The 13449-nt window shown below is 44.5% G+C and overlaps 1 long non-coding RNA gene across 1 annotated transcript in view; it reads left to right on the plus strand.

Annotated features, from left to right (window-relative positions):
• The first annotated feature begins 1631 nt into the window (after window positions 1-1631).
• Window positions 1632-13449, plus strand: part of LOC132207560 (uncharacterized) — a 44349-nt gene continuing 32531 nt past the window's right edge. Inside the window, exon 1 of the long non-coding RNA XR_009443570.1 lies at window positions 1632-1840. This is a non-coding gene — a long non-coding RNA (uncharacterized LOC132207560). The remainder of the gene's footprint in view (window positions 1841-13449) is intronic.

A 13449-nucleotide genomic window follows, 5' to 3' on the forward strand; every position in this document is an offset into this window, starting at 1 on the left:
ACAACATCCCCCTCCTCAATAGTCAAAAACGCCCTCAACCGTGTCACCCGCATTTCCCACAACTCATCCCTCATACCCGCTCCCCATAATAACTACCAAAACAGTGTCCTCCTCACCCTCACCTACCACCACACCAACCTCTGGATTCCATGCATCGTCCGCTCACACTTCTGCCATCTGCAATCCGACCCCACACCAAAGACATTTTTCCCTCCACACTTAGGTGACTCCCTTATCCACTCCACACTCGCCTCCAGCACCCCCTACACCCAGCACTTTTCCCTATATATCCACAAATATTGTCATCATAATGTTTAAAATTCACTTGTCCCAATACCTCCCCCCTCACCCCCATCCCAGACCCCAGGAAGAATTTCCACATCAAACAGATGTTTACCTGCACATCTGCTAATGTGGTATACTGTATCCGCTGATCCCTTTGTGGCCCCCTCTACATCGGGAAAACCAAATGGAGGTTTGGGGACTGCTTTGCAAATCACCTATGCTCAATGCACTAAAGAACTGCACCTCCCAGTCGTGAACTGTTTTGACTCTCCCAATCCTCAGATAGGATGTCCATCCTGGGCCTCCTGCAGTGCCACAACGATGCCACCTGAAGGTTGCAGGAGCAGCACCTCGTATTGCGCTTGGGAACCCTGCGTCTCCGTGGAATCAATGTCGACTTCACAAGCTTTGAAATCTCCCCTCCCCCTCCCGCATCCCAAAACCAGCCCACCCTGCCACCTCAAGCCCCACCCCCATCTCCTACTTCCTAACCTCTTCCCGCCCCGGAGACCTGTTCGTCCTCCCCGGACTGACCTCTCCCCTCCCTACCTCCCCACCTACACTCACCTCTGCTGGCTCCATCCCCACCTCTTTAACTTGTCTGTCTCCTCTCCACCTATCTTCTCCTCTATCTATCTTCGATCCACCTCCCTCCTCTCCCTATTTATTTCAGAACCCTCTCCCCTCCCCCTTTTCTGATGAAAGGTCTCGGTCCAACATGTCAGCCTTTGTGCACCTAAGATGCTGCTTGGCCTGCTGTGTTCATCCAGCTGCACACTTTGTTGTGTCTATATCTCTTAAGAACCTCATTAAGTGAGTTCTAGAGAGAACTATGCAGGGTAGACTTTGGGTTTATCATTCTAACTTGCCAGCCCTGAAAGATGAAAGTTGGTTTATGTTGGATGTTTGTTTCATAGCTACGAAAGAGATCCTGAAAGGATTGTTCGTATCTTTTGTTGAGAATTTTACCCATTTAGTCACTCGAATCCTTCTCCTTTTTTAAAGTTTCCTTGGGAGTCATAAATTTCAAATATCTGCAGAATTTTATTCGGCTTGGCATTGGCTCTCCGTGATTCCCTGTTAATGGCTCCGCGACCTGCTAGCTAATTAGAGAATTTATCATTGATGTGCCTGTCATAAAATCTTTAGTCTTATACTTTCTATTCCCAATTTCAGGAGAAAGTCCAGAGAGACCTTTTAGAGGAAAGGGGTTTAGAAAGAACACTTAAGTTCTATAGATCAAAGTCATGAATAGTTGATAAATTATTTGCGCTTCATATTTCCAGAACCTACCCCGGAAGAGAGAGCCCAGAGAATTGCCAAAGCTGTCCGCAAACAGTCAATAGAAGTGAAAGAAACTTGGGAGCAATTGAAAACCCATGCGAGCAACTGGCAGAAACAGGTGGAAAAGGTGTTGGAGAAACTTCAAGAACTGCAGAAAGCTCTGGATGATCTTGAGGCTCATGTGATAACAGCTGAAGGGGTCCGCACTGATTGACAACCTGTGGGTGAACTGCTTATTGACTCATTGCAGGATCACATTGATAAAACCACAGTAAGTGCAATTACATTACACTTCACTTATGAACAGATGTAACCACAATGTTGTATCGAGACGATCAGTAATATGAGTAGTGAAGTAATATTGATTGAATGGTTGTTAACTTAATTTGCAAATTAAAACTTAGTTGAGCATGCCTTCTGATGATATCACATCGGTAATATTAGTATAATTGAGGATTCTATTAGTCAGTGACATCAGCTGAGTTATCTGCTTGTTGCCATGTTATCAGGATTAAAGGTAAAGCCTTACCACGCCATTTGGCCACTCCTTAGAGAGACACAACTGGTTATGATTTAACCTGAAGATCACCATGCCTCAGGCAAGTAGAGCGGTTGAGGCGAAGACCCTTTGTGGTAAGGTCACTGGTGTGGCAATTGAGCCCTCTCTGCAGGGCATCACTCTGCATCACAAACCAACCGTTCAGCCAACTGAATTTGAATAGAGTTTAGGATTGGAGAGCAATCCATGCAATTCTATTTTTTTGAATGAATGTTTCTCACTGGGACTATCTCACTGGCAAACTTTTTAAAAGCCAGCTCAGCCATACAGGCGAGATCAGTTCCTGATCTCAGCTGAATTTTTTGACCTGGGGTGGGTCAGCGTTAGGAGTTCAGTGATTGGAATGAATTCTCATGAAGTTAGCGAGAGGGATGCTACACGTGAATAAATCGATGTTTTGAAAAGCGGATGAGATATGAGCAATAGTTTAATTGATGTGGACGACCAGCCACAATCATCATCAACGGTGGAGCAGGCTTGAGCGGCCATGCAACATTGTGCTGCTGCTATTTGACTTGTTCTGTGGAAAGGAAGGAAAATGGTCAAAGTGTCAAAAATGCTGAAGACCGCATCATTCTACAACCTCAAAATTTGATTGTGTTCAGCATATTATCACTACTGGTACCCCTAAATCCTGGTCTATCATCTCAGCAGCTCGACTCTGCCCAAAAGCTGGTTACTTGTGACATTTTTGAAGCATCTTCCCAAGTCTGAAACTCATTTTTGCTTTTGTAGAATCAGAGTTGGCGTGTGGAAGGAGGTCTCCTGGCATATCATAGCTCTTTGAAATAACTCCCCAATTCGTCCCCCTCTGCTTGGCAATGACTTCAACCACTTATGTAATCTCTTTATTGGAGAGAAACTTTGAAGACATCTGAAAGGAGTATTAACGATCCCAGAATACAACTGAGCCTTATTAAGTTGTTAGTTCTGATGATCAAGAGCTTGATCAAAGAGGATTCTTTTAAAAAGTGCCTTAAAAGAGGAAATGTACAGAGGCTAAGAGGTGTCGGAAGTTAGTGAGTTTTGCGAAGATTTGTTGCTCAGGTTGAGGTTCTGGATGTGAGTTTGCTCGCTGAAGGTGTAGGAAGTCTCTTCTTGGGTTTGAAGCCTACACAATTAAATGTTTGGCAACCAGTAGTGGGCCGTTTGAAATCAAGAGTGGGCAAGAGGACATAATTAGACGAGTGCAGATATCCTGAATTATGGTTGGACTGGTGGAGATTACGAAAATAGCGATTGGCAGAGCCAGGGAACGATTTGGAAACAAAAATGAGAATTTAATAAAATTACTGTTAATACTATCAGTCAGGTAGAAAGTACAGAGAATAGGATTTGGTTCAAGATGAGACTCGGGCAGTGGAGATTTAGACGACATCAAGCTTTCAATGGGCAAATGTGGGACTCAAACAGGCAATGCATTGGAGTTGTCAGGTCCAGAAGTGAAGTAGTTCCAGATGAAGGTTTCACTGCTAATGAGTCAAGACAAGAGACAGGTAGGCAGTATTAAAAAGATGTAAAGAGACAGCTTTAGGGATTGCATGAATGTGTGGTCGGACGTTCATCGTGGGATAAACAAGATGCCAAGGTTGTGCTGAGACAAGTGTAACATAACATTGTTGCCAAGGAGGAGTAATGCAGTCCGTAGGAAGTGAATAGAGATTGGTGTGGGGACCACAAACAGTGGTCTTCCCACTTTTAAATTGTTATCTCTACGTAGTTGCGCAACTTTATGTTCTGTTCAAAAGGCTTTACTGACAAGAAAGCAGAAGTTAGCCATTTGTTTACTTGTCAATATATCTTGATTTTTCCACCATCTTCTCCAATTATGAACACAACATGTGCAGTGTACTAAGTGAACCATTCAAACCTTCAAAGGACATGTTAAAATTGTGGAATATAAAGTTAAATTTATTTTATTGAAAATTTAAATAAATTACATGAAGGTTTGACCAAGACTGAAAGGAATTAGATGGAACACCAGATGAATAAAACAAGCAGTAGTAAGGTGGTATTAGCTGGATGTTCCTGAAGAAAGAGAACACAGCCAACCTTTCTTCCATCAGGGGGATTAATTGTGAGGTGTCAAACACAGTCGATTAAATCATTCGTTCTGTCTTTACTGCCAGACTGTACAATGAACATAGAACATAGAACAGTACAGCACAGCACAGCACAGGCCCTTCAGCCCACAATGTTGTGCCGACCATTGATCCTCATGTATGCACCCTCACATTTCTGTGACCATATGCATGTCCAGCAGTCTCTTAAATGACCCCAATGACCTTGCTTCCACAACTGCTGCTGGCAACGCATTCCATGCTCTCACAACTCTCTGTGTAAAGAACCCGCCTCTGACATCCCGTCTATACTTTCCACCAACCAGCTTAAAACTATGACCCCTCGTGCTAGCCATTTCTGCCCTGGGAAATAGTCTCTGGCTATCAACTCTATCTATGCCTCTCATTATCTTGTATACCTCAATTAGGTCCCCTCTCCTCCTCCTTTTCTCCAATGAAAAGAGACCGAGCTCAGTCAACCTCTCTTCATAAGATAAGCCCTCCAGTCCAGCCAGGACCCTGGTAAACCTCCTCGGAACCCTCTCCAAAGCATCCACATCTTTCCTATAATAGGGCGACCAGAACTGGATGCACTATTCCAAGTGCGGTCTAACCAAAGTTTTACAGAGCTGCAACAAGATCTCACGACTCTTAAACTCAATCCCCCTGTTAATGAAAGCCAAAACACCATATGCTTTCTTAACAACCCTGTCCACTTGGGCGGCCGTTTTAAGGGATCTCTGTATCTGCACACCAAGATCCCTCTGTTCCTCCACTCTGCCAAGAATCCTATCCTTAATCCTGTACTCAGCTTTCAAATTCAACCTTCCAAAATGCATCACCTCGCATTTATCCAGGTTGAACTCCATCTGCCACCTCTCAGCCCATCTCTGCATCCTGTCAATGTCCCGCTGCAGCCTACAACAGCCCTCAATACTGTCAACGACACCTCCGACCTTTGTGTCGTCTGCAAACTTGCTGACCCATCCTTCAATCCCCTCATCCAAGTCATTAATAAAAATTACAAACAGTAGAGGCCCAAGGACAGAGCCCTGTGGAACCCCACTCACGACTGACTTCCAGGCAGAATATTTTCCTTCTACTACCACTCGCTGTCTTCTGTTGGCCAGCCAATTCTGTATCCCAGCAGCTAAGTTCCCTTGTATCCCATTCCTCCTGACCTTCTGAATGAGCCTACCATGGGGAATACTATGGTTGTAATATTTCCTTTTTTAAAGGCTCAAGGTTAGACATACTTCTCATTTTATAAATTTTAAGAAGTTGGCTTATTGTCAAGTCATGGTAGGATTGAAAACATATCCTACAACTGTGTGAAGTCAGAAGTCACATGACACCAGCTTATAGTCCAACAGGTTCATTTCAATTCACACAAGCTATTGGAGTTCAGCCCCTTCATCAGGTGCAGTTCGTGAGGTGACCACACAGACACACAGCTTATAAGCAGAGAGATCAAAAGATCATAGAATTGGCCTGAGTGGAGTGTCAGATAATAACTCTTTCCAGGCGACCAAGAGTGTTAAAGGCAAGGAGAGTGTTTATAAAGTCAATGTCAGTGCTGTGTTGTCATGATAATCAGGCAGCGCAACAGGAATGTACAAGGTGACATCTCAGGTCAGACTCTGACTTGTAGTTTAGAGGCTTGTGTTCAGAATCTGTCGTAGAGTTTTAAACTTTATTTCAAAAGCAAGAATTTATAAGATACCACACTGACTGTAACTGCAAGTTGTGTGCTTCTTCAACAAAATATCTGCAAATAAACAAACGTCCTGGATGAAGACTTATTATCTGACACTCCACTCACACCAGTTGTATGATCTTTTGATCTCTCTGCTTATAAATTGTGTGTCTGTGTGTTTTCCTCTCTGACCGCATGTGATGAAGGGACTGCACTTCAAATCTTGTGTGATTTCAGATAAACCTGTCAGATTATAACCTGATGCCATGTGGCTTCTGACTTTGTCTATCCTAGTCCAACACCAGCACCTCCACATTATAAGTGTTTGGAACCAAGTCAGTGCAACAGGTACATGTCAAACATTTGACTTCGGAAGGATGCCTAGTGCCGACAAATTCATTAATAACAAAGGATTTCTCCATTGTGCCATCTATCGTAACATGCTGCGTCTCACAGTCATAATGAAAGGATGCCCACTTTAATTTAGCACGGCCAAGAATAGTTATGGACATTTTTAGCATGGGAGGAGGCCATTCAACCTATTTTATCTGTACCAGCTCTCTCCCAGAGCAACAAAATTAATCCTTTTCTCGAACTCATTCCACATATTTCACAGAATTGAAATATATAGGTACATAGTTAAGAGATTTTAACATCAAGTGAGCAGTTCTTGCACTTCACCTTGTCACTAAAAATGGAAAACGTGACTTCGAAAGAGTGGGTCTTTATTTTGTTCTGTTGTGATGATGAAGAAGATGCAAGTCCAAGTGCTGGAACTGGCCTCTTGAACTTTTCAACGTGTATAAAATGAATTCTGTGCGCATCGACTAAAAACAGTTTTATGGAAGGAAAAGGTACCTAAGAAGATTTGGTGTATTGTACTTGATGCTATTATACTCCAACCTGTGAAAACAGAACTCTACGACTGTGAGTGTTGAGATCTGAGAGGTTGCTATCTTGTTTGAATTTACATTGCTAAGTCTAGGCCTATTTTCCCAACAGCAAAATTGGTAATCCAGAAAGAAATGGATATTTGTCGCATTTGTTAGCTCTAAGTGTCTGGTCAAAGTTAGAGTACAGTTTCCTCATATACAGGTGCTTAACCTGCTTTTACAGTTTGAACATTTGTTGTGCCAATGAAAATTGTTTGAATGGTTTCACCTCCAGTTTTCTTCTTTATACATATTTAGTATTTTTCCATGGTAAGGACTGTCTGCAAAATCTGACATTGGGTTTTGAAAGACATCAGCCTTTATTTTGGAGAGATAATGGTAACTGCAGATGCTGGAGAATGCGAGATAACAATATGTCGAGCTGGATGAACACAGCAGGCCAAGCAGCATCTTAGGAGCACAAAATCTCACGTTTCGGGCCTCGACCCTTCATCAGAGAGGCTGAAGGGTCTAGACCCGAAACATCAGCTTTTGTGCTCCAGGGATGCTGCTTGGACTGCTGTGTTCATCCAGCTCCACACTTTGTTGTCTTAGATAGACTGGGCTTGTTTTTGCTGAGGTTGAGAAGAGTAAGGAGGTGATTTCCTTGAAGTATATATGATTCCGAATGGTCTTCATGAGGAATATGTAGAAAGATTTTTCCTATACTTTGGCGAGCGCTGAACTCGGGACACTTATGCAAAATTTGGACTTGCCACTTCAGGACAGATGAGCAGAGCATTTTTTCTCTGATAGTTGTATGACATTGGAACTAGCTGCCTCATAAGATGACAGAGTTGGGGTCATTGAATATTTTAAGGTGGACTTAGATTCTTGTAAGGCAGGGAAAAGGTCTTTGTTAATTGGAGTCATACCAAGCACAAAGGAAAACGTTTGTGATTGTTAGACATAGTCATTTCACCTCCAGAACATCTCTTTCAGCGTTCGTCAGGGCAGCATCCAAGGCCCAAACATCTGTGCTGCTTCAGCTTCTCTCTATAAAGTCAGAAGTGGGGATGTTCACTGATGACTCCACAATGTTCAGTACCATTACCATCTCCTTAGATAATAAAGCAGTCCATGTTTAAATGCAGCAAGACCAGTATATTATCCAGGCTTAGGCTGATAAGTGCTCGGTAATATTTGCACCACACAAGTGCCAAGCAATGGCCATCTCCAACAAGGGAGAATTTAGCCATCATCTCTTGATATTTATTGCTGTTACCATCGCTGCATCCCCCACTGTCAACATCAGAGGTGTTACTATTAACCAGAAACTGAACAAGATCGGCTACATAAATACTATGGATTCAAGAACAGGCCACCCCGTTGTAGAACATAGAACATAGAACATAGAACAGTACAGCACAGAACAGGCCCTTCAGCCCACAATGTTGTGCCGACCATTGATCCTCATGTATGCACCCTCAAATTTCTGTGACCATATACATGTCCAGCAGTCTCTTAAATGACCCCAATGACCTTGCTTCCACAACTGCTGCTGGCAACGCATTCCATGCTCTCACAACTCTCTGCGTAAAGAACCTGCCTCTGACATCCCCTCTATACTTTCCACCAACCAGCTTAAAACTATGACCCCTCGTGCTAGCCATTTCTGCCCTGGGAAATAGTCTCTGGCTATCAACTCTATCTATGCCTCTCATTATCTTGTATACCTCAATTAGGTCCCCTCTCCTCCTCCTTTTCTCCAATGAAAAGAGACCGAGCTCAGTCAACCTCTCTTCATAAGATAAGCCCTCCAGTCCAGGCAGCATCCTGGTAAACCTCCTCTGAACCCTCTCCAAAGCATCCACATCTTTCCTATAATAGGGCGCCCAGAACTGGACGCAGTATTCCAAGTGCGGTCTAACCAAAGTTTTATAGAGCTGCAACAAGATCTCACGACTCTTAAACTCAATCCCCCTGTTAATGAAAGCCAAAACACCATATGCTTTCTTAACAACCCTGTCCACTTGGGTGGCCATTTTAAGGGATCTATGTATCTGCACACCAAGATCCCTCTGTTCCTCCACGCTGTCAAGAATCCTATCCTTAATCCTGTACTCAGCTTTCAAATTCAACCTTCCAAAATGCATCACCTCGCATTTATCCAGGTTGAACTCCATCTGCCACCTCTCAGCCCATCTCTGCATCCTGTCAATGTCCCGCTGCAGCCTACAACAGCCCTCTACACTGTCAACGACACCTCCGACCTTTGTGTCGTCTGCAAACTTGCTGACCCATCCTTCAATTCCCTCGTCCAAGTCACTAATAAAAATTACAAACAGTAGAGGCCCAAGGACAGAGCCCTGTGGAACTCCACTCACCACTGACTTCCAGGCAGAATATTTTCCTTCTACTACCACTCGCTGTCTTCTGTTGGCCAGCCAATTCTGTATCCCAGCAGCTAAGTTCCCCTGTATCCCATTCCTCCTGACCTTCTGAATGAGCCTACCATGGGGAACCTTATCAAATGCCTTACTGAAGTCCATATACACCACATCCACAGCTCGACCCTCATCAACCTTTCTAGTCACATCCTCAAAAAACTCGATAAGGTTTGTAAGGCATGACCTACCCCTCACAAAGCCGTGTTGACTGTATTTGATCAAGCCATGCTCTTCCAGATGGTCATAAATCTTATCCCTCAGAATCCTTTCTAACACCTTGCAGACGACAGACGTGAGACTTACCGGTCTATAATTGCCGGGGATTTCCCTATTTCCTTTCTTGAAGAGAGGAATTACATTTGCCTCTCTCCAGTCCTCAGGTACGACTCCAGTGGAGAGCGAGGATGCAAAGATCTTCGCAAGTGGCGAAGCAATTGCATTTCTCGCTTCCCAAAGCAGCCGAGGACAAATCTGATCCGGGCCTGGCGACTTGTCAATCTTAATGTTTGACAAAATTTTCAGCACATCAGCTTCGTCTATCTCTATCCATTCCAGCATGCACACCTGCTCTTCAAAGGTTTCATTCACTACAAAGTTCGTTTCTTTCGTAAAGACAGAAGCAAAAAACTCATTTAGGGCTTCCCCTACCTCCTCAGGCTCCACACACAAGTTCCCTATGCTATCCCTGATCGGCCCTACTCTTTCTTTGATCATTCTCTTATTCCTCACGTAAGTGTAAAATGCCTTTGTGTTTTCCCGGATTCCTTCTGCCAAGCCTTTCTCGTGCCTCCTCCTGGCTCTCCTCAGACCATTTTTGAGCTCCTTCCTTGCCTGCATGTAATCCTCTCTAGCTGAACTTGACCTCCACCTTATGTAAGCTACCTTCTTCCTTTTCACTAGAAGCTCCACCGCTCTCGTCATCCAAGGTTCCTTAATCTTACCCCTTCTTGCCTGTCTCAGAGGGACATATTTACTCATCACTCCCAACAACTGTTCCTTAAACCATCTCCACATGTCTATAGTTCCCTTACCATGGAACAACTGCTCCCAGTCCATGCTTCCTAACTCATGTCTAATCACATCATAGTTTCCTCCTCCCCAATTAAATATCCTCCCATTTTGCCTAATCCTCTCCTTCTCCATAGCTATGTAGAACGTGAGGCAGTTATGGTCACTATCACCAAAATGCTCTCCCACCACAAGATCTGATACCTGCCCCGGCTCGTTTCCGAGCACCAAGTCTAGAATGGCCTCTCCCCTCGTCGGCCTGTCAACGTACTGCGGTAGGAAACCCTCCTGAACACACCTTACAAAAACAACTCCATTCAAATCTTCTGCTCGAAGGAGGTTCCAATCAATATTAGGAAAGTTAAAGTCACCCATTACAACAACCCTACTGCGTGCGCACTTTTCCAAAATCTGTCGACCTATGCTTTCTTCAATCTCCCTGCTGCTATTGGGGGGCCTGTAGTAAACCCCTAACGAGGTGACTACTCCCTTGCTGTTCCTAATTTCCACCCATACTGACTCAGTAGGCAGATCTTCCTCGACAAAGGAAGCTTCTGTAGCTGTGATACCCTCTCTGATTAGTAGTGCTACACCCCCTCCTCTTTTTCCCCCCTCCCTATTCTTTTTAAATGTTCTGAACCCTGGAAGATCCAGCAACCATTCCTGCCCATGAGAAACCCATGTCTCTGTTATGGCCACAACATCATAGCACCAGGTACTGATCCATGCTCTAAGTTCATCACTTTTATTCCTGATACTCCTTGCATTAAAGCAAACACACTTTAACCGATCCCTTGGTTCCTTCCCAGGAAAATCCTTCCCACTAGCTGGTCTACCTCCTGTTACTGCCTCACCTGCATCAACGCTCACCTCTGGTATACAGCTCAGGTTTAAACCCTCTCGAACTACTCGAGCAAACCTTCCACCCAGGACATTGGTCCCCTTCCAGTTCAGATGCAACCCGTCCTTCTTGTACAGGTCCCACCTTCCCCAGAAGGCATCCCAATTATCAACATATCTGAAGCCCTCCCTCCTACACCAGCTGCGTAGCCACGTGTTCAGCTGCGCCCGCTCCCTGTTCCTCACCTCGCTATCTCGTGGCACCGGTAGTAAACCAGAGAACGCTACTCTGTTCGTCCTGCTCTGCAGCTTCCATCCTAACTCCCTGAAATCACTTTTTATATCCTCAAACCTATTTCTGGCTATATCATTTGTGCCAATATGTGACACGATTTCTGGCTGTTCACCCTCCCGTTTTAGAACCTTATACACCCGATCGGAGACGTCCCGGACCCTGGCACCAGGGAGGCAACATACCTTCCGGGAATCCCGATCTTGCCCACAAAATCTCCTGTCGATTCCCCTAACTATCGAGTCCCCTACCACGAGTACTTTTCTATTCTGCCCCCTTCCCTTCTTTGTCACAGTGTCAGGCTCAGTGCCAGAGAACTGACTACTATGGCTTTCCTCTGGTAGGTCATCCCCCCCAGCAGTATCCAAAATGGTATACTTATTGCTGAGGGGAATGCCCACAGGGGATCTCTGCACTGTCTGTCTGTCCCCTTTCCTCCCCCTAACTGTAACCCATCTATCCTCGTCCTGAGCCTTAGGAGTGACCAACTCCCGGTAACTCCTCTCAATTACCCCCTCTGCCTCCCGAATGATCCGTAGTTCATCCAGCTCCAGCTCCATTTCCCTAACACGCCTTGCTGATATATATGGTCACTGCTTTCCTTCCCGGCTGCCCCTCTGGTCCTCGTCACTTCCTCTGCTGCTCCCGCTCCTTCTCTGAAAGAGGAAAAACACCACTGCCCGCTACCGGTAAGTAATTTTAAAAATAAACTGCTTTACCTTAGCTGCAGTCTTCCGGGTCCGTCTTGCCTCCGCTGCTGCTCGCACTCTGTGTGCAGATGATTTTCGTCACTCCATTTTTACCAAGATTTAACTGGAAATTTGGGATTTGTCATATTTCTGAAGAGTCGAACAGCAGCATGCTTTTCTTTTCGTTAATTCTTTGTAATTTCTTGCAATTAAAACTTCTGTTGCCAGAAAAAGAAATGATGTGGCTGAGCGACTTTTTTCGAATGTCTTGTGAGAAGTGCCATTCAGAGGTGGTCACATTGTTACCTTCTGATCAGTCTGGATCAGTCGGGCTGGATATGAGATGAGGCTGGGGGTGGGAAGATTTTGAAGCAGGTACTTGAGAGAAAGCAGCCTCTCCCTACAGTCAAACCCTTTAACCCTGGCAATGTTCTTGTAAATCTTTTCTGAACCCTTTCAAATTTCACGACAACTTTCCTATAGCAAGGAAACCTGAATTGAATGCAGTATTCCAAAAATGGCCTAACCAATGTCCTTTGTAGCTGCAACATGACTTCCCAACTTCTATATTTAGTGCTGTGACCAAGAAAAGCAAGCATATTAAACACCTTCTTCTCTACCTGCAACTCCACTTTCAAGGAACTCTGAACCTGCTCCCCAAGTTTGTTTGGCGACACTGCTGAGGACCTCACCATTAAGTGTATAAGTTCTGCCCTGATTTTCCCAACCAAAACCTAAAACCATTTCTGCATTAAACCTAATTGTCTGCTATTTGCTTGGTGGTATATATAAAAAGGGAAGAGTTTATGCTTGTTCAGGCAACGCATACCCGACATCCAGAGGTTGATTTCCTAATGGCTTGAATTGGAACTGGTTAACAGATTGAGTTTTGGGATGCCTCAGGATGTCTTTATGTGTGATGTGCATCAGGCAGGTGTCAAATTGTAATTTCAAATGCAGTTCTGCATACAGATAGCATAAAGTAAGGAAGAAGAACAGGACTTAGTAGTATTATCCTTCAAAGCCTTTTTGAGTTGTTTTGTCCTGTTTTAGAACATAGAACATAGAACATAGAACAATACAGCGCAGAACAGGCCCTTCGGCCCTCGATGCTGTGCCGACCTGTGAACTAATCTAAGCCCCTGCCCCTACACTATCCCATCATTATCCATATGCATATCCAAGGACTGTTTAAATGCCCCTACTGTGGCTGAGTTAATTACATTGGCAGCAAGGGTGTTCCATGCCCTTACCACTCTCTGAGTAAAGAACTTGCCTCTGACACCTGTCTTAAATCTATCACCCCTCAATTTGTAGCTATGCCCCCTTGTACACAGCGTAGACACATTGTAGCCCATTCATCAGGAAGATCCACTGTGAAGCAAGTAACAGGTCTCCAGGCAAAAAAAACCAC

This window comes from Stegostoma tigrinum, unplaced genomic scaffold (assembly GCF_030684315.1).
Source record: "Stegostoma tigrinum isolate sSteTig4 unplaced genomic scaffold, sSteTig4.hap1 scaffold_100, whole genome shotgun sequence".
Lineage (NCBI taxonomy): Eukaryota > Metazoa > Chordata > Chondrichthyes > Orectolobiformes > Stegostomatidae > Stegostoma > Stegostoma tigrinum.